Source organism: Pleurodeles waltl, chromosome 4_1 (assembly GCF_031143425.1).
Source record: "Pleurodeles waltl isolate 20211129_DDA chromosome 4_1, aPleWal1.hap1.20221129, whole genome shotgun sequence".
Taxonomy (NCBI): Eukaryota; Metazoa; Chordata; class Amphibia; order Caudata; family Salamandridae; genus Pleurodeles; species Pleurodeles waltl.
This window is the reverse complement of record NC_090442.1, coordinates 33,005,962-33,027,231: the sequence shown is the minus strand read 5'-3', so window position 1 is coordinate 33,027,231 and position 21,270 is coordinate 33,005,962. Positions and strand designations below refer to the sequence as shown.

Here is a 21,270-nt window from a genome sequence, read left to right as displayed (position 1 = left end):
ACATACAACTAAAACAACATATATACAGTGAAAAATGGGGGTAACATGCCAGGCAAGATTGTACTTTCCTACACTTTCCCACCGTGATTATGATAACGCTCTCCATTTAGGAAGTCCAAAAGCAGCGATAAATAAGTTACGGATCATCCAGAATGCCACTGCTCGCATACTGCTAGGGATCCTGAAAGCAGAGTCTGCAGCCACTGCACTCAAAACGCTTCATTGGTTGCCCTAAGTAGTAGAGTGCAATTCATGGCACTTTGGGCCTCATTACAACCCTGGCGGCCGGCGGTACACTGGGGGTAACACCGCGCTGCCCTGGGGATTATGAGTCCCCAACTGCCAGCCTGTAAACACCGCCATGGAAAGGCTGGCAGTAAGGGGGACTCCGGGTGCCCCTGGGGTCCCCTGCACTGCCCATGCACTTGGCATGGGCAGTGCAGGAGCCCCCCAGGCACAGCCCCATCGCACATTTCACTGCCCGAATTTCCGGCAGTGAAATGCGCGACGGGTGCTGCTGCACCCGCTGCACATTAACATTGCCGACGGCTCTATTATGAGCTGGCTGCAATGTTGATGTAACATTTCCGCTGGACCAGCGGAAATGTTATAATAGGGAGCCACCAATACCGCCAGAACTGCTTCGGTGATGTTTTTGAAAGACCGCCGAAGTCGTAATCAAGGCATTTGTATTGAGCATCAGTCAAAGTACAGAACAGGACCTTTTCTCCTGCAACATCTGATGTCTCCCTACAGGGCAAACAAGGATCTAAGGCCCCACAACCAGGAGCTGTTCGTCATTCCCAGAATCCAAAGAGCAAGAAACGGAGCGAGGTCTTTCACATACTTGGCACCTAAATTATGGAATTCATTGCCCAGAAGTCTGCGAAGTGAGGTGATAATAACCTCTTGAGTTTCCTGTTTCATGAATCTTCTGGTTAGTCACTCACTCAATCTTGTTGGATAGCGGATAGTGAAACCCGAACGTCGGGTAGCCATGCGCTCTGTAAATGATTTGCAATTTGAATTTGGACATTACATTTGCAGGTTCTCCCATGGCAGTACGACATTGGATTTAGACGTTCTCGCTGTTTGTTCGAGCTGACTGGTTGATACATTGTGCACAGATAGAGAGTCCTTGGCTAAGCACGGAGGTGGGAAAAGTCTCCAGAACATTCTTCATTCATTAAACTTGTACTCCTTTATTTAGAACAAGACACAGTAGCACAGACATCACACGGTAACCTATGACAGTGATCCAAGATGGATGGCAGTGTAAACGCAGGCTATGTTAGCGTGAGCCCAGTTCCTAATGCATTTAAATTGAGGAGAAGGTAAACAGCGCTCACGGTGCTGCACTTGGGAGCTGGTGACAGAGATTTAAGATGGAGGACAGTGTAAACGGAGGCTATGTTAGCATGAGCCCAGATCCTAATGCATTTAAATTGAGGAGAAGGTAAACAGCGCTCACAGTGCTGCACTTGGAGCTGGTGACAGAGATCCAAGATGGAAGACAGTGTAAACGGAGGCTATGTTAGTGTGAGCCCAGTTCCTAATGCATTTAAATTGAGGAGACGGTAAACAGCGCTCACAGTGCTGCACCTGGGAGCTGGTGGCAGAGATTCTTCTAAGGTAGATAAGGTTTCACTTGTCAGGCCATACCGCCTCCAGCTGGGTTCCTGCTTGATGTGCAGGGACCTGGCTCTTGGAACTTGTAGGAAGTTGGCTCTGTATATACTATCTCAAAGTAAGAGATAGTGTGCACAGAGTCCAAGGGTTTCCCTTAGAGGTAAGAGTGGCAAAATTAGATCATTCTAATGCTCTGTTTTGTGGTAGTGTGGTCGAGCAGTAGGCTTATCAGAGGGTGGTGTTAAGCATTTGTTGTACACACACAGGCAATAAATGAGGAACACACACTCAAAGACTTACCCCAGACCAATAGGTTTTTATATAGAAAAATATATTTTCTTAGTTTTTTTTAAGAACCACAGGTTCAAGATTTGAAGTAAACACATAAAATGCAAGGTACTTCACATAGGTAGGTTAGGAACTTTGAATAAAAGCAATATCATATACAGTTTTCGTTAAAATGGCAATAAGCTATTTTAAAAGTGGATACAGTGCAAAAATCAACAGTTCTTGGGGGGAAGTAAGTATTGGTTAGATTGTGAGGTAAGTAAAACACTTACAAGTCTCAGTTCTAGGGAATAGGCAGCCCACTGTTGGGGGTTCAAGGCAACCCCAAAGTTACCACACCAGCAGCTCAGTGCCGGTCAGGTGCAGAGTTCAAAGAGGTGCCCAAATCATATAGGCGCCAATGGAGAACAGGGGTTCTCCGGTTCCAGTCTGCCAGCAGGTAAGTACCCGCGTCCTCGGGGCAGACCAGGGGGGTTTTGTAAAGCACTGGGGGGGACAAAAGTAGGCACACAAAACACACCCTCAGCGGCACAGGGGTGGCTGGGTGCAGTGTGCAAAGCAGGCATCGGGTTTCAGATAGGAATCAATGGAGGGACCCGGGGGTCAGTCTAGTGGTGCAGGCAGGCGCGGGGGCTTCTTGGGACAGCCACCACCTGGGCTAGGCAGAGGGTAGCCTGGGGGTCACTCCTGCGCTGAAGTTCGGTTCCTTCAGGTCCTGGGGGCTGCGGGTGCAGTGCTGGTTCCAGGCATTGGGTCCCTTGTTACAGGCAGTCACGGTCAGGGGGAGCCTCTGGATTCTCTCTGCAGGCATCGCTGTGGGGGCTCAGGGGGGTTGTCTCTGGATGCTCACGGGCTCGCAGTCGCCGGGCAGTCCTCCCTGTGGTGTTTGTTCTCTGGATCTCGAGCCGGGGCAGAGTGTTTAGGCTTACGCTTCCGGCGGGAAACGTGAAGTCTTTGAAGGTTGCTTCTTTGTTGCAAAGAAGTTGCTGGTTTTGAGCAGAGCCGCTGCTCACAGGAGTTTCTTGGTCCTTTAGTCCAGGGCAGTCCTCTGAGGCTTCAGAGGTCGCTGGTCCCTGTCGGATGCGTCATTGGTTGCAGGTTTTCGAAGTAGGAGACAGGCCGGTAAGGCTGGGGCCAAAGCAGTTGTTGTCGTCCGTCTTCTCTGCAGGTTTGTAGGTCAGCAGTCCTTCTTTTTTCTTCAGGTTGCAGGAATCTGATTTCCTGGTATCTGGGGTGCCCCTAAATACTAAATTTAGGGGTGTGTTTAGGTCTGGGAGGGCAGTAGCCAATGACTACTGTCCTTGAGAGTGGCTACACCCTCTTTGTGCCTCCTCCCTGTGGGGAGGGGGGGCACATCCCTAATCCTATTGGGGGAATCCTCCAAAACTAAGATGGAGGATTTCTAAAGGCGGGGTCACCTCAGCTCAGGACACCTTAGGAGCTGTCCTGACTGGTGGGTGACTCCTCCTTGTTTTTCTCGTTATCTCCTCCAGCCTTGTCGCCAAAAGTGGGGGCAGTGGGCGAAGAGGCGGGCATCTCCACTAACTGGGATGCCCTGGGGCGCTGTAACAAAAGGGGTGAGCCTTTGAGGCTCACCACCAGGTGTTACAGTTCCTGCGCACCTCCACCCAGTACAGGCTTTGTTCCTGGCCACAGAGTGACAAAGGCACTCTCCCCATGTGGCCAGCAACATGTCTGGTGTGTGGCAGGCTGTCAGAAACTGGTCAGCCTACTCTAGAAGTCAGATTGGCATTCAGGGGGCATCTCTAAGATGCTCTCTGGGTGTATGTTACAATAAATTGCACACTGGCATCAGTGTGCGTTTATTGTGCTGAGACGTTTGATACCAAACTTCCCAGTTTTCAGTGTAGCCATTATGGAACTGTGGAGTTTGTGTTTGACAAACTCTCAGACCATATACTCTTATGGCTACCCTGCACTTACAATGTCTAAGGTTTTGCTTAGACACTGTAGGGGCATAGTGCTCATGCACATATGCCCTCACCTGTGGTATAGTGCACCCTGCCTTAGGGCTGTAAGGCCTGCTAGAGGGGTGACTTACCTATGCCACAGGCAGTGTGAGGTTGGCAGGGCACTCTGAGGGGAGTGCCATGTCGACTTAGTCATTTTCTCCCAACCAGCACACACAAGCTGAGAGGCAGTGTGCATGTGCTGAGTGAGGGGTCCCCAGGGTGGCATAAGACATGCTGCGGCCCGTAGAGACCTTCCCTGGCATCAGGGCCCTTGGTACCAGGGGTACCAGTTACAAGGGACTTATCTGAGTGCCAGGGCTGTGCCAATTGTGGAAGCAAAGGTACAGTTTAGGGAAAGAACACTGGTGCTGGGGCCTGGTTAGCAGTGTCCCAGCACACTTTCACTCAAAACTTAGCATCAGCAAAGGAAAAACGTTAGGGGGTAACCATGCCAAGGAGGCATTTCCTTACAGGACTTCCAGGTGATTAGGAAGGTTTCTTATTCTTGCTGACGGAAGTTCCAGAGATTGGTTCTCTGTATCTCAAAGGGGGTAAGGCCTTTCTAAACCTGGCAGGGGTCAGCAGTGGGACAAGTCTTTATTGGACAGCTCTGATTGGTTGGTTGTTATGGATACTTACAAAAGAACGATCGCCCAGGCTCCATGAAAGGCTTGGTGAGCTATACAGAGAGGATCTAGAAGGGATAGGTCTTGCCACTGGGAGCCAGTGAAGTGCTTGAAGAGCAGGCATCATGTATCACAATATTGTGTCCCAAGATCCCCTCTGTTTTGAGGTTGATACCCAGATAGATTTTTTCCAGCCATGACAGCAGTCCTTTGAAGAGAAGGGGAAAACAGACGGGCATTTCGCACCCGCTCCTCTAGTTCATGATTACAGGAGTGTGGGTGTTAGACCAGGCATCCTTGGCGTGGTCTCCCCTGTCTTATTTTGCCTCTGATTCCCTGTGTGCTAGACTCTGTTTTTACTGTTTTTGGTACTCTGGGCACTTTACCACTGCTGACCACTGCTAAAGTGCAAGTGTTCCCTGTGTAAATTGGATGAGCAATTGCCTTTTCCATGGCTGGCATATCTGATTTACTAGTAAGTCCCTAGTAAAGTGCACTATGTATGCCCAGGGCCTGTACATCAAATGCTACTAGTGGGACTGCAGCACTGGTTGTGCCACCCACATAAGCAGCCCTGTAAACATGGCTCAGATCTGCCACTGCAGTGTCTGTGTGTGCAGTTTTAAACTGCCAATTTGACCTGGCAAGTGTACCCACTTGCCAGGCCCAAACCTTCCCTTTTTGTACATGTAAGGCACCCCTAAGGTAGGCCCTAGGTAGCCTCCTGGGCAGGGTGCAGTGTATGTTAATGGTGGGACATGTACTGATGTGTTTTACATGTCCTAACAGTGAAATACTGCCAAATTCGGTTTTCACTGTAGCAAAACCTATCTCTCATAGGTTACATGGGAGCTGCCTTTAAATATCCTTAAAGTTTAGTTTTCCTTTGAGCGCAGATAGAAAGTTAGAGTTTGGGGTCTCTGAACTCACAATTTAAAAGTACTTCTTTTACTGAACTTGGTTTTTAGATTTTTAGTTTGAAAATGCCACTTTTAGAAAGTAGGCATTTTCTTGCTTTAACCATTCTGTTACTTTGCCTGTTTGTGAGTTCCCTGTCTGGGTCAGGCTGACAGTTCGGCTGTTTGTGAATCTCCTCTAGACAGTGACACCAAGGGAGCTGGGGTGTAGCCTCCGTGTCCTGATGAGCCATCTGAGCTAGAGTGGAGGGAGGAGTGGTCATTCACACCTGAATGGACTGTTCCTGCCCTCACCCAATGCAGTCTCCAATCCCCTGGTACGTGTGTGGGGCCTGGCCTGGGCAAGGCAGGATCCTGTAAACAACAGAGACTTTTCTTTGAAGTTGGGCAACTTCAAAGGCAGAAAGGGGTATAAGTATTGAACCCAAAAGTCCAGGCTTTGGATTACTTCAAGGATTCAAGAAGAACCTCTGCAAAGGAGAAGAGCTGAAGCGCTGAGGAGACGTGCTGCCCCTGCCTGTGACTATGCTTTGTTGGGCTATCCTGCTGTTGCTGCTTCTGTCTGTGAAAGGGGGACAAAGACTGGACTTTGTTGTGCATTCCTGCTTGAGAGGTATCTCCAAGGGCTTGGACTGAGCTTCCCTCCTGTTTTTGAAGTCTCAGGGACAACAATGGCTTCACCAACCAGTCTCTGAGTCTGCATGATGTGGACTCTAGCTTGCCAGACTATGCCATTCCAGTTCCTGGGCCCCTGGAAATGAATTTCTGGTGAAATTCCAATGAAACGACATAGGACAAAGCCCAGCGACTTTGTAAGGACGCTGCTGCATGGAACTCGTGACGCTGCCAGCACCTGAAGCCATGGACCTCGCAGTAGCGTGGCGACCCCACTGACATCGCAGGTTGACATCCCAAGAACTTGCAAAATCAGAGTGTCGTAACCCCAATGTTCGTGACACCCGACTCCGTTGCAGCACGGTCACCCCGCAGCATCGTGACTTTGACTTTGCCAGAGGTGCCAGGGACCAACTCCTCGCAACCAACACCGCCTCACCTCCACCGCTCTGCAACAAGGACCTGACTCCTCTTCGTGACGCCTACGCTCCTTCGGGCCGCAGCACCAGAACCGACGGTGCATCGGATCCTGCGACGCCTCGCTCCCCGACTCTGTGTATCGGCCTTTTTTTCACCCATTTTGCTAAGGTACTGTACCTGGGGGTCCGTGAACGGTGGCAGTGGTGTCACATTTTGGGAAATGACTCCATCAGAATGCAGCTTAACATCAAATTGCAGCATTGGTGCTTCTAGGCACTATTTTTGTGTTTTTAATTGCAAAATTCATATTTTTTGTTGTGGATTTTTGGTGGATTTGGTCTTGTTCTACTTATAAATATTTACTATTTTTCTAAATCTGTGTGGTGTCCATTTTGTAGTCTTTTACTGTATTACTGTGTGTGTTGGTACAAATACTTTACACATAGCTCATGAAGTAAGCCTGACTGCTTGTGCCAAGCTACCACGGGGTAGCTTGCCCTGACTAGAGGGAGGGTCCCTGCTTGGATAGAGTGCAAACTGACTGCCAACCAGAGACCCCATTTCTAACAGTGGGTTGTTTGGAATCCGATAGATGTACCCCGGAAACTCTTACCCCTCAAGAGGATTAATAAGGGACCCTGTCCTCAAATCTCAACTCTCAGAATCAAACCACAAACTATCATCAGAATCTTATAATAATCAGTGTTTGTTATGTACTAATCTAATGTAAATCATGTGGATTAGGACTATGATCATAATAGATAACCCGACAATCATAAACAGTGCCAGATCAAATAAAATATATATCTCAAACATTATTCACTACACAACCCCAATCAACAATGTCAAAACTGTTTGCTTACGCATCATAGTATCATGAGTCTGTTGCTGAGTTTTATAGTACCCCCTGCATACCTACTGTGAACATGAACATTCTTCTAAATCACCCCATCCGTAAAAAGAACCCGAGCAAACCCTAATGATGTGTCAAACTACAGGCTTCGGGCTTGGTGACACGTTAAAGAACTACTAGAAGAACTGCGACCATCAGGTGTTGACAAGCAGATCTCTCACCCACTTATCAATCCCCAAAGGATGAGGCACAGATAGTGCTACATTAAAATTCCTCAACGACATACCTGCCATATTCGACAAGGGCATCTGTGCTCTGACCCTTCTCGATCTGTCACCACTTATGATACAATTGACCCTCATAGACTGTGCCGGGTCCTTGAGACCCCAGTGAGCTTCGGTGGAGAAAAACTGAGCTGGTCTCAGGCTTCACCAACCACAGGCGTATGGTGAGAGTAGGAACAGCCACACGTAGGAGTAGCCACCTCCAATCTTTCACCTATGTCCCCTATAGTCCTTAAGGGTTTGGTTCCAGGGTCTCAGGCTTCACAGACCACAAGCAGATTGTGAGAGTAGGAACAGCCACCTCCAACCCTTGACCCATTACCCCTGGCATCCTCCAGGGTTTGGTTCTTCAGGACAATGTTGCAAAGTTCTACCTGGAAGTAGGAAACAAACTCTCTTCAACACATTCTCCCCCTGAAGGATGGTCTGTATAAACTACAAGACTGGATGGCATTGAATGTCCTCCCACATGACCCTGAGAAAGCTGAATTAATTCTTCTTCAGAGGCACCAAGACTACAGATTCAGTATGCAAATATAAAGTGGTACACTGTTCCGAATAAGAGGAAAGAAAAGGAGTCCTGAAATTCAGGAGCAATGGTCCTCACACACCTTGGTTGGTGTCATGCTTCATCATCGGACAGCTCCTCGTCAGACCGGCGCTGCAATGTCTGACGGGCACCCCCCGAGGGGGGGCTCTTTGCCGGAGATCTTTTTATATATTCGATGATGCCGTGGGACCTAATATGGATCTGAGAAAAGAACAAATCCACAAGAGAGAGAAAGATAAGGATAAAATTGGCTCAAATCCCTCACTCAATGATTTATTGTTTGCTATTGGGAGATGGTCAAAAATAAAAAAATGTAGGGAGTGGAAACAGAGGTAATGCTCGGACACTCACACAAAACATTTAAGAAACGAGGATGGTGGAAATAATCCACTCCTCATTAGTATGCGGTCGACATGTTTCGCGTCTGTGATGGTCCAACAGGATCCAGTGACGCTTCTTCAGGACCTACTAAATCAAGAAATCACTCTCAAAATATCAATATACCTATACTCCTGCTGACTATCGTACACAGTCAAGGCGTCATCAGTCACTTACTGAGGTCAAGCCGGACTGGCTTCTCTTTCCTACTAGTCACCCTAAATCAGGGGAAAACAAGGGCTCAAATTAGCGCTGTAAAAAATCACTCCATCAGTACTAGAGAGTGATAGATTTGTGATGAAGAAAACAAATTGTGACAAACTGTGCAACACTCAGTGACCAGGTGGGTGCAAAGCAAGCCATGCTAATAACACATAAGGAGGCTTACCCTCTTTACTGAAAGAACAGGTTCCATGGGATCACGTTGGCCTCTTGCCTGGCTTACCGAAAATCTGATTGGTAAGAAACAATATATATACCGAATGGGGGACCACATGTTATAGTCCAGCATTAGTCTAAGGGATCTTCCGCAAAGTAGCTGGGTATCGGTAGACCATAGCGTGGAAACAAAATTCAAAAGTAATACTTCACAACTGTGTGTAAGTATCTCATAAACACACACAAATAACAATATCCACACAGCAGAAAAAGATAATGCATAGTTTATTACTGGTACGTCACCCTTAGAAACGAATATGAAGTTGGGTGTTCAGTACAACCATATTTAGGTAGAAAAGAAATAAAAAAAAATGATCGTTTACTCTAATAGGTAATGTGATGTGGCACACATCACAAAGTAATTCGCCCATGCGAGGAAAATGAAGTTACGGCACCGATACATCTAAGAATGGTATACACATTCTGAAATTCACCTCTTACAAGTAAGGCGTCTCATTTGGCCAAAAGTAGAGTACATAACAGAACCGGGTACGAGGAAAACAAATTGCTCATTTTTATATCACTCGCCCTGAAAGAAAACGTCCCATAGACTTGTGGATACAGGCACCGTCTATCAAGATTGAGTACGTCTTCAAAGACACTCGAAAGAATCTATCGAGAGAGGCTGGGTCAGGGCACTTACTTTTCAAGTAGCCGAAGTCCTCCGTAGCACCTACCCTGGGGTTCGCGGTCCCGGATGTGATCGTAGCCCAGGGACCGGCGAGTTTAAATATAACGCGTAATAGGCGCGTATGTCTTAATTAGGGGAATCGGTATCCTAGCAACCTCCTAGTGAGTTGCAACCATATCTGGAAATAGACGATGGACTCTAAAAAACGAGGTGGTGAGAAACCCTCGTTCGTGTCGGCCATCTTAAAATGGTAAATGGCCACTAATAGTGAGCCTAGTCTGCAGTGATTGACCAGACAGAGAACAGGTCATTTAGAAATGCCAATGATATCGATCGTGGCATTCATCAAATCACACAGTCTGATAATTTTGTACATCGTATGGTGAAAAACGGGGGTGACAAAGTTGAAGACTGACATGAAAGGTGTCGTCATAGGGAATCTATCCAAACAAAAAAGGGTATATATATGGGGGTTACGTAGTCAGACTGAACATACTGTCTATTTGGATAGGTGGAACCAAGGGATGTCATCATTGAGTCCCTGACGGTGGGTATTCAAACGATACACCCAGCGTTGTTCCAATTCAAAAAGTGAATGTGTGCCTGTCGAGTTACAAGTCTGTAGCACCACCCACCACATGTCATCTGGTGTATGTTTAAGTTCAATGAAATGGATGCTGAGTTTGGTAGTGGCGCGTCCACATCGGATATTACTCCGATGTTCATTTATCCTGATTTTCACAGGTCGTGTAGTCATCCCTACGTATCGTAGCTCACACGGGCAAGTAATCAAATACACACAATTCCGAGTGTTGCAGTTAGTGTGTTTCCTCAATTGCCAAGTGAGGAAGGGTTCAAGGTCTAGAGTGTCTGTACGTTTGGTGAGTGAACAGATGTTGCAATTTCCACACGGAAAATGGCCCACGACTGGGGGAAGGTCCCATAAAGTCCTCTGTCTAGGAGGGGTGATGGTAGGTTTTGGTCGAGTATGTACCAACATGTCTTTAATGTTGGTGGTCCTCTTAAACGCAAACACAGGTTTGGGAATGTCTTCACCACCACTGCAGAGGACTGACCATCTCTTATTGATTATCTTCTTCACCGTATTTGAGAAGGGAGTGAACGTTGATACACAGGTGAGTTTATGGTCTGTGGGTTTTGGAGTCAGTTGTAATAATGACTCTCTATCACTGTACTTAGCTCGTTTGTAAGCTGTATTGATAACTCTCTCTGGGTAATGACGGTCATGTAGTTTGATCTGTAGATCAGCAGCTTGGGTGTTGTATAGTCGTAAATTGCTGCAGTTCCGTCGAAGGCGTAGGAATTGTCCAAATGGTAAGTTTTGTCTGAGTGCCTTAGGATGGTGACTATCATATAATAGTAGGCTATTCCGATCTGTAGCTTTTTGAAAAGTGCGGGTCTCTAATCGACCTTCCTCAATGCTAATTAGCAAATCTAAAAAAGGGACCTCAGTGGTAGAGACAAAGGAGGTAAATTTGAGGAAAGGATCCAGATTGTTTATCCATGTAGAAAAAGAGTCTACCAAGGCTAAAGGTCCGTGCCAAATGACAAGGATGTCGTCAATGTAGCGACGCCATAGCTGAATATTTGTGAAGAATGGATTAGACTCTGGCAAAATAAAGCGTTTTTCAAAATTGTACATGTACAAGCATGCTAAGCTGGGGGTGAATGTACTACCCATCGAGGTGCCATGAATCTGGTGGAAGAGTTTATCCTCGAACTGGAAAAAATTCTTAGTCAGGGCCAGACTGGCACAGTGCATGATAAAGTGAACAGGTGTCATTGATTCTAGGTTGGTAGATGTAAGGGCTGACTCAACTACATCCAGTGTGGCTGCTTGTGGGATGTTGGTGTATAAAGCCTCAACATCAAGGGTGATCAGGGCATCAACAAACACTGTTGAGTTTATGGTTTTGATCAGGTTGAGGACGTCTTTAGTGTCTCTAAGGTAAGTAGAGGACCGTTGTACAAGAGGTCGTAAAAAGTGGTCACAAAATACAGAAAGTGGTTCAAGAACAGACCCAATGCCAGAGACTATCGGGCGTCCTGGTGGAGGTAGAATACCCTTGTGAATTTTGGGAAGACAATAAAAGTAAGGAATACGGGGATCTTCCGTATTCAAAAAATCCGCTTCTTTTTGTGATATCCAAGTATTGTTAACAGCTTCTTCTAACATGCCCCGTATCTCAGTTTGCAAACAGGCCGTAGGGTCCTGATCAATTTGAGCATAATAGGTAGCATCGTCAAGGAGGCGAAGACACTCTTGTCTGTACTCCTCTGTGTTCAAAACAACGATGGCGCCTCCCTTGTCTGCTGGTTTAATAGTGATATTAGTTTCAGCTGCCAGAGTTCGAAGTGCCTCATTCTCAATTTTAGACAGGTTAGTAAATCTGTGTTGCGGACGTATATTTAATATGTCGGAGGTGACTGCTTTCTCGAAAGCCAGGACCTCGCAAGGCATTGATGTATGTGGGGGTATGAACTTGGAAGGTTTTCTAAGGCCGGAGTCCTCAGGGGAATCAGTGGTAGGTCTGTCTTTAAAGAAAAATTGCAAGCGTATTTTTCTAAAGAACCGAGAAAGTTCGCATTGTAAGCGAAAAGGATCCTCCTTAGGAGTGGGGACATATCCCAAACCTTTGTTCAGTACCTTAATTTCATCAGAGGACAAAGGCCTAGAGGACAGATTTACCACTAGATCTTTGCTGGAGGGGTTTTGCCCTGGCTCCGTGTGACCATCTGTGGTTCCTCCTGTGACCAATGGACTCGTCTTCCTCTTCCTCGTCTTCTGCCTCTTCCTCTGCCCCTGCCTTGGCCTAAAAAAGGCCCATAAGGTGGCATTGGTCGGGGTTGGTAAAAGGGGAAGGGGTGTTGCCATGCCATCGGGGGACCCTGGTGGTATTGTGGGAAGTTATAATAAGGTTGGGGTCTTTCGTCTTCCGTGCTCCATCCATCAGAGGATGAGCTATGGCTATATTTGCGAGGTTTTCGACCAGATATAGAGGAATCATCTGATGAAACGGAAGGTATATCACCTGTGTAATCTTCTTTGACATAGGGATAGACCTTCTCTCTATTGAATCTATTAATGTCTTTCTGTAGCTTAGTGATCTTCTGTTGTGTTAGGAACTCTTTGGTATTATTAAGGTCAGCGGTAATTTCTGCTAATCGGCTTTTGAATGCTGTTATGGAGATAGTGGTTTTAAGTGTGTTCTCCATAAAGGTAATCTGTATGGATAAGGATTCCGCTAATCGTCTGGAAGTATTGATGATAAGGACCAGCCAGTCCCGGGTGCACTTCCATGCAATCTGGGCCCAGTCCTTCCTAAAGGCCAGGTCTTGTAGGAAGATCCTGGGCATATTGGACACAAGTAGTCCATTAGGGGCTATATTAGCCCTGAGGTATTCGGTCATAATAGTCCCATGGAGGACTGTTTTAACCAAGTCACGTTTGAGTGAGGACAGTTTATCCCATTCCTCTTTGGTGGGGCCAGATGGTCCCGCACCATCATTAGTCAGAATGGAAGGAGTCTGCAAAATAGCTGACACTATATCTTCATCAAAGCTGAGACCTTGAAAATTATCCATGTTAGAAATCTCAGTGAAATTCTCAAATATACCCCACAGCGAAACCGCTGTACTAAATACTTCAAAACACAAGGGGGGGGAAAAAAAGGAGAATTGGGCGGTCCGGTGTACGTTCTCCCAATAGTATGCAAATATAAAGTGGTACACTGTTCCGAATAAGAGGAAAGAAAAGGAGTCCTGAAATTCAGGAGCAATGGTCCTCACACACCTTGGTTGGTGTCATGCTTCATCATCGGACAGCTCCTCGTCAGACCGGCGCTGCAATGTCTGACGGGCACCCCCAGAGGGGGGGCTCTTTGCCGGAGATCTTTTTATATATTCGATGATGCCGTGGGACCTAATATGGGTCTGAGAAAAGAACAAATCCACAAGAGAGAGAAAGATAAGGATAAAATTGGCTCAAATCCCTCACTCAATGATTTATTGTTTGCTATTGGGAGATGGTCAAAAATAAAAAAATGTAGGGAGTGGAAACAGAGGTAATGCTCGGACACTCACACAAAACATTTAAGAAACGAGGATGGTGGAAATAATCCACTCCTCATTAGTATGCGGTCGACATGTTTCGCGTCTGTAATGGTCCAACAGGATCCAGTGACGCTTCTTCAGGACCTACTAAATCAAGAAATCACTCTCAAAATATCAATATACCTATACTCCTGCTGACTATCGTACACAGTCAAGGCGTCATCAGTCACTTACTGAGGTCAAGCCGGACTGGCTTCTCTTTCCTACTAGTCACCCTAAATCAGGGGAAAACAAGGGCTCAAATTAGCGCTGTAAAAAATCACTCCATCAGTACTAGAGAGTGATAGATTTGTGATGAAGAAAACAAATTGTGACAAACTGTGCAACACTCAGTGACCAGGTGGGTGCAAAGCAAGCCATGCTAATAACACATAAGGAGGCTTACCCTCTTTACTGAAAGAACAGGTTCCATGGGATCACGTTGGCCTCTTGCCTGGCTTACCGAAAATCTGATTGGTAAGAAACAATATATATACCGAATGGGGGACCACATGTTATAGTCCAGCATTAGTCTAAGGGATCTTCCGCAAAGTAGCTGGGTATCGGTAGACCATAGCATGGAAACAAAATTCAAAAGTAATACTTCACAACTGTGTGTAAGTATCTCATAAACACACACAAATAACAATATCCACACAGCAGAAAAAGATAATGCATAGTTTTTTACTGGTACGTCACCCTTAGAAACGAATATGAAGTAGGGTGTTCAGTACAACCATATTTAGGTAGAAAAGAAATTTAAAAAAATGATCGTTTACTGTAATAGGTAATGTGATGTGGCACACATCACAAAGTAATTCGCCCATGCGAGGAAAATGAAGTTACGGCACCGATACATCTAAGAATGGTATACACATTCTGAAATTCACCTCTTACAAGTAAGGCGTCTCATTTGGCCAAAAGTAGAGTACATAACAGAACCGGGTACGAGGAAAACAAATTGCTCATTTTTATATCACTCGCCCTGAAAGAAAACGTCCCATAGACTTGTGGATACAGGCACCGTCTATCAAGATTGAGTACGTCTTCAAAGACACTCGAAAGAATCTATCGAGAGAGGCTGGGTCAGGGCACTTACTTTTCAAGTAGCCGAAGTCCTCCGTAGCACCTACCCTGGGGTTCGCGGTCCCAGATGTGATCGTAGCCCAGGGACCGGCGAGTTTAAATATAACGCGTAATAGGCGCGTATGTCTTAATTAGGGGAATCGGTATCCTAGCAACCTCCTAGTGAGTTGCAACCATATCTGGAAATAGACGATGGACTCTAAAAAACGAGGTGGTGAGAAACCCTCGTTCGTGTCGGCCATCTTAAAATGGTAAATGGCCACTAATAGTGAGCCTAGTCTGCAGTGATTGACCAGACAGAGAACAGGTCATTTAGAAATGCCAATGATATCGATCGTGGCATTCATCAAATCACACAGTCTGATAATTTTGTACATCGTATGGTGAAAAACGGGGGTGACAAAGTTGAAGACTGACATGAAAGGTGTCGTCATAGGGAATCTATCCAAACAAAAAAGGGTATATATAGGGGGGTTACGTAGTCAGACTGAACATACTGTCTATTTGGATAGGTGGAACCTGTTAGGGTTTGTGCACAGCAAAGAGCATGTCCCCTCTCACTGCACTAGTGGGTTCTGTAATAGCTCCCTTTTAAACTTACTATTCAAACCCTTTCTTGTTATCTCACCTCCCCCCCCCCCTTAGGCTTCTGTGTATGTTGTTTAATGTGCTGTTTTGTTTACACATTGGGCCTTGCTTTTACCAAGGCTTCTTTAAAACACTCCTCCCTAGGCCATGTGTTAATTCAACTCATTTGCATAATAACTGAAACTCTGCACACCTTTCAAGAACATGTGCAGCATGTGAGGACCACACCCAGCCCTTCAAACCACACCCAGCTCTGCTCACCTTTCAAGAACATGTGCAGCATGTGAGGACCACACCCAGCCCTTCAAACCACACCCAGCTCTTCGAACCACACCCAGCCCTGTCTATAAAAGGCAGCCCCCGAGCCTCACCCAGTGCTTGTGCTCGTCTACCTCCCGCTTACCTGAGAACAGATCCCTCGGCGCTGGCACTCCTGCTCTCTACAGACTTTCATTGGCTTCAATGGGCGCAGCTGCTGGCTCTTCCTTCTTCTGGTTTCCGGTTCCTCCTTGCCTCAGCCTCTCTCCTACAAACAACCTGCAAAAGAGAAAGAAGACAAGGTTAGACTGATCAGTATCTCTTGCCAGCAACAAGTAAGTGCAAAACTTTTTATTACCTGAAGGAACTTTGACAACAATTTCTGGATTCGTGTGTGGACGGTTTGAAGCAAGATACCTTCCACGAACATTGTGATTCAGGCTCTTTGTTGCAAGAATACCTTGCGGAGCTTTGTGAAACAAACATTGTTTTTTTTTTTTTATGGAACTTTTTAAGAATCGAACAGTGGAAACCATTAACAGCAAGGCAAACAGTAAATCAAGGACTTGCACAAATTACATGCTGTATTTTGATGTAAAAGTACAGTATTTGTTTTCCAAAAGATTCTGGAGATATGGGAAAAGTGAGTCTGCTATTGGGAATTTAGGCTTTAGTTATATTAAGATGAATGTTTGATATTGGTAATTCTGATAACGGTATTTGTTTAATGTTTTAGAAGCTTTACAGTAATAGAAAGCACATCCCAGAGCAGTAACACATTCCAAACCTGGAAACTCGAGACCAGGATCCAAGAGGTACTTTTAGAAGAGAATTTCTAATAAATAAAGGGATAGTCAGGAACCCATTTAGGAATAGGTTGCACTTATCTGTTCTTTGTTTATGTTTCATTAGGCACCAGTTTCTACAGAAGTCAGAAAGGGCCGCAGATTTGTGCAGCACTTCAACAGTGGAAACGCAAGAACGGTGTTGTCTCTCTTTTTTATTTTATCCACTTACCCCCTACCCTTGAGCTTCTGTTCTTAGTGCACTGTGTTAAAAACTAGTGTGCTGGAACAAGCAGTTTCAGGGTGGGGTCGGATTGTCTTCAACCTCCATCAGAACTGAACAAGAACTCAGGTGAGCTGGGCTTTGACAGAAGCACAAGCCTTAAAAAATTTCAGTTCTGGTGGACGATGAATACCGGGGAAGAAATAGAGGGCATTGACGTCACGGATATGGCGCAGGCCCTAAATGAGGACTTGGCTCATAATGAATCAGTGTCTGGCATCTTACAACATATGCAAGAGGAAATAGAGAGATTAAAGATGGAGAATACCTCTTTAAAACAGGATTTAAGCAGGTATAAATTTAGGGGATCTCAGTGGAACACAGCTTTTACGCCTTTGTTTAAAACCACCTCAGAGACAGGGGCGCCATCAAAACATACAACTTTGCCTCCCCCAGTTGAGGTTACTGTTAATGTTCCTAATGCTGTGCCCTTAGCAGCACCTGAACGTTTTCATGGAGATAGTAACAAATTCCATGTTTTTATCCATCAATGTCAATTACACTTCGTTTGTAAGCCACAACAGTTCCCTACTGATGCTACGAAAGTGGCATTCGTCTTGTCTTATTTGGGTGGCACAGCAGCCAATTGGTCAATTCCTTTCGTGGATAGAGATGATCCCATCCTCCATAATTGGAATCAATTTAAACGTACCATGACCAGCCTTTTTGCAAAACACACTTTCATGCAGGCAAGTGATAATGAGCTTTTAAATCTTAAACAAGGTAACAAGGATTTATTGACCTATCTCACTAGTTTTAATCGTTTACTCACCGAGACACAGTGGCCAGAAGGAAAGCGTGTCTCCCTTTTTTATAAAGGTTTGAGAGACGAGTTAAAAGACGTGCTGGCTCATATCGTTGATTTGCCAGAAGACTATTCGGACTTTGTAGATTTAGTTGTGAAATTAGAACATAGACTAGGAGAAAGAAAGGGAGATAAATACAAACTGGAATCACGGTTAACTTTTATTAAACACGAGAAGAAAGACACAGATAATAAACTCCCTGAACCTGAGCCTATGCAAATAGGGACACTCAGAGGTCCACTCACATCAGAGGAAAAAGAAAGAAGGAGAAAACTTCAATTATGTTTATATTGTGGCAGGGCAGGTCACTTTGCCAGAGAATGTCCAGTAAAGCCTAAAACTCCACAAAAGGGTGCTGTTTCCTCCACCTCCTCAACTGGATCGGGAAACGATTAAGCTCGACAAGGGGAGAGGTTACTTGTTCGAGAAAACATCTTAATCAAACCTCTAATGCTGCAGCCTTCATGGTACCGCACATACCTAGACATTTCATAATTCAGGTCGTTTTAATTGTTACTACCCAAGTGAGGCATTCTCTCCCTGTCCTACTGGACTCAGGCGCGACAGGAAATTTTGTGGATAATAAGTTAGCTGAAAACTTAGGACTTCCTATGTGCCTAAAGCCTTGTCCAGAAGCAGTATGTGCAGTGGATGGGTCAGAATTGACCTCTGGATTAATCACAAAACAAACAAGTCCACTTGTTATGGTCTGTCAGAACGGGCACACAGAGGTGATTAGCTTTGATCTGATAGATACTCCTAATTTTGGTTTGATTCTCGGGGTACCCTGGTTAACAACTCATAACCCAAAAATTGACTGGGTGAATAGAACTGTTACTTTGGATTCCTCTTTCTGTAGAACCAATTGCTATCAAGAAGCAGGTACAGAACAGAGCACAGTATTACACTGTGCTAGTGTTACACAAGATGAACCAAGTCTCCCTCCTGAATATTCTGACTTTAAAGACGTCTTTGATCCAGTAAAGGCTAGTGTGCTGCCCCCACATCGGTCTTATGACTGCCGTATAGATCTTATCCCAGGGGCCCCTTTACCTAATAACAGAGTATATGCTTTGACTGACGAAGAAACCAAATACTTAAGAACCTACCTAGATGACCTACTACAGTCTGGGTTCATCCGTCATTCCACATCTCCGGTATCATCTCCACTCTTTTTTATCCCGAAGCCGGATAAATCCCTGCGCGCGTGTATCGATTATAGAGGACTAAATAAGGCTACAATAAAGAATAAATATCCTCTTCCTCTAATACCTGTGTTGTTGGATCAATTAAGACATTCTACTGTATACACTAAACTAGATCTGCGGGGAGCTTACCACCTGGTCCGAGTAAAAGAGGGGGATGAGTGGAAGACAGCTTTCAAGACAAAGTTTGGTTTATTTGAGTACACAGTAATGCCCTTTGGGTTATGTAATGCCCCTGCGGCCTTTCAGTTCTTTATAAATGAGGTCCTACACGAATTCCTGGACGTTTGTGTCATAGTATACATAGACGACATCCTCATTTACTCTAAGAACTCAGAAGAACATACTCAACATGTTCGTGCAGTATTATCAAAGTTAAAAGAAAATCATCTTTTTGCTAAGTTAGAAAAGTGTACTTTTAATGTCAGCAAGGTGGACTTTTTAGGATACTGCCTGTCACCTCAAGGAATAACTATGGATGTAAAGAAAATCAGTGCTATTGCTGATTGGCCAGAACCATCCTCTGTAAAAGATATTCAGAAATTTCTGGGTTTCGCCAATTTTTATAGGAGGTTTATTGCACATTTTGCAGACATTGCGGCCCCAATAACTACCTTGTTGCGGAAAGGGCAACAATTTCTTTGGACTGATGAGGCGGCACACGCCTTTCAACTCCTAAAACAAAAGTTCACTTCAGCCCCAATTCTGAAACATCCTGATCCTGACTTGCCCTTTTTTGTTGAAGCGGATGCTTCACAAGTAGCTTTAGGAGGAGTTCTCTCTCAACGAGATATAGTAGATGGCCAGTTACATCCTATAGCCTTCTATTCCAAAAAGTTATTACCAGCTGAACAAAATTACACTGTGGCTGAAAGGGAACTACTAGCTATCAAAGTAGCCTTTTCAGAATGGAGGCATCATTTAATGGGAGCCAAGTACCCAGTTACAATCTTTTCTGACCATAAGAACCTACAGTTTTTTGGATCACTTAAAGCACTAACACCACGTCAGATGCGCTGGTTAAATTTTTTTAGCACATTTGACTTTGTTATAACCTATAGACCAGGTGCACAACAAATTCAATCTGATGTGTTATCTAGATACGGACATACCTCAGACATGAAACAAGATAAAATACGAGAACCCATTATTCCTCCCCAAAAGTTTTTGGCACCAGTACAACAGAAGGATTTCATCACAGATCTATATAATGCACACATGCAAATAGCACCTCAGGATTGGTTAAAGGATTCCCATAACACAATACAACGAGGTTTATTGTATCACAACAACATGCTGTTAGTGCCCACCTCTGAATTACAAACACAGGTGATAATTTGGCATCACGCCTCACCGTTGGCAGGTCATCCTGGTTGGGTAAAAACCCTGGAAAATGTGCAAAAACACTTTTGGTGGGACACTATAAGAAAGGACATTAAGCAATTTGTCACTACCTGTCCAATTTGTGCAAGACATAAATCTTCTCATAAGGCCCCTGACGGCTTGTTAATACCAATGCCAACACCCAAGCAATCTTGGCACACTGTGAGCGTAGACTTTATTGTAGGCTTACCACAAGTAAAATCCTTCACAACAGTGTTGGTTATAGTGGATTTTTTATCTAAAATGGCACATTTTGTACCATTACGGAAATTACCCACGGCGGCAGAATTTGCCGATATTTTTATAAGGGAAATTGTGCGTTTACATGGTTTGCCAAGCAAAGTGGTGTCAGATCGAGGGAGCCAGTTCAACTCTAGATTTTGGAAAAAATTATGTGAAAAACTGAAAATAGATGTGGCATTATCCACTGCTTTCCACCCAGAGACAGATGGACAGACTGAACGACTGAACCAAACCTTACTTCAAACGCTACGTTGTTTATTGGCTGATTATTCTAGTGAATGGTTGGAAGCTCTCCCTGTAGCGGAGTTTGTTTATAATAATACTGAGCATTCAGCTCTACTTTGCTCACCATTCTATTTCTTGCAGGGGTATCATCCAAGAGCTATACCCATTTTGTTAGAAGAGTCCCTGTTGCCTACAGTAACGGATAGACTAACGAGGTTAGGTGACATACAAGACAAAGCCAGGAAACATTTATTAAAGTACAAGGAAAGCATGAAAAGACAAGCAGACAAACACAGATCTGAGGCCCCAATGTATAAAATTGGTGACAAGGTATGGCTCTCCACAAAGAACCTAAACATAGAGGGATCCCGAAAGCTGCAACCACGTTTCATTGGACCCTTTAGTATAACTGCCATAGTAAACCCGGTAACAGTAAAATTAGATTTACCAAAAGAATATCCAGTACATACTACATTCCATGTGTCCTTGCTTAAGCCGTACAACCCAAAAACCCGACCTGAACCACCACCTCCACCCATACCAATTAAGGGAAATCTAGAATATGAAGTGAAAAGCATAAAAGACTCAAAAAGAATTAGTGGACATCTGTTTTATTTAGTAGAATGGAAAGGATATGATGAATCTGAGAATTCATGGGAACCAGCATCATATGTACATGCCCCACAGCTGATT

The 21,270-nt window shown here is 44.9% G+C and overlaps 1 protein-coding gene across 1 annotated transcript in view; it reads left to right on the top strand.

The window, feature by feature from the left end:
- The window catches only part of LOC138286958 (uncharacterized), an 878,316-nt gene that overhangs the window by 735,521 nt on the left and 121,525 nt on the right, over nt 1-21,270 (top strand).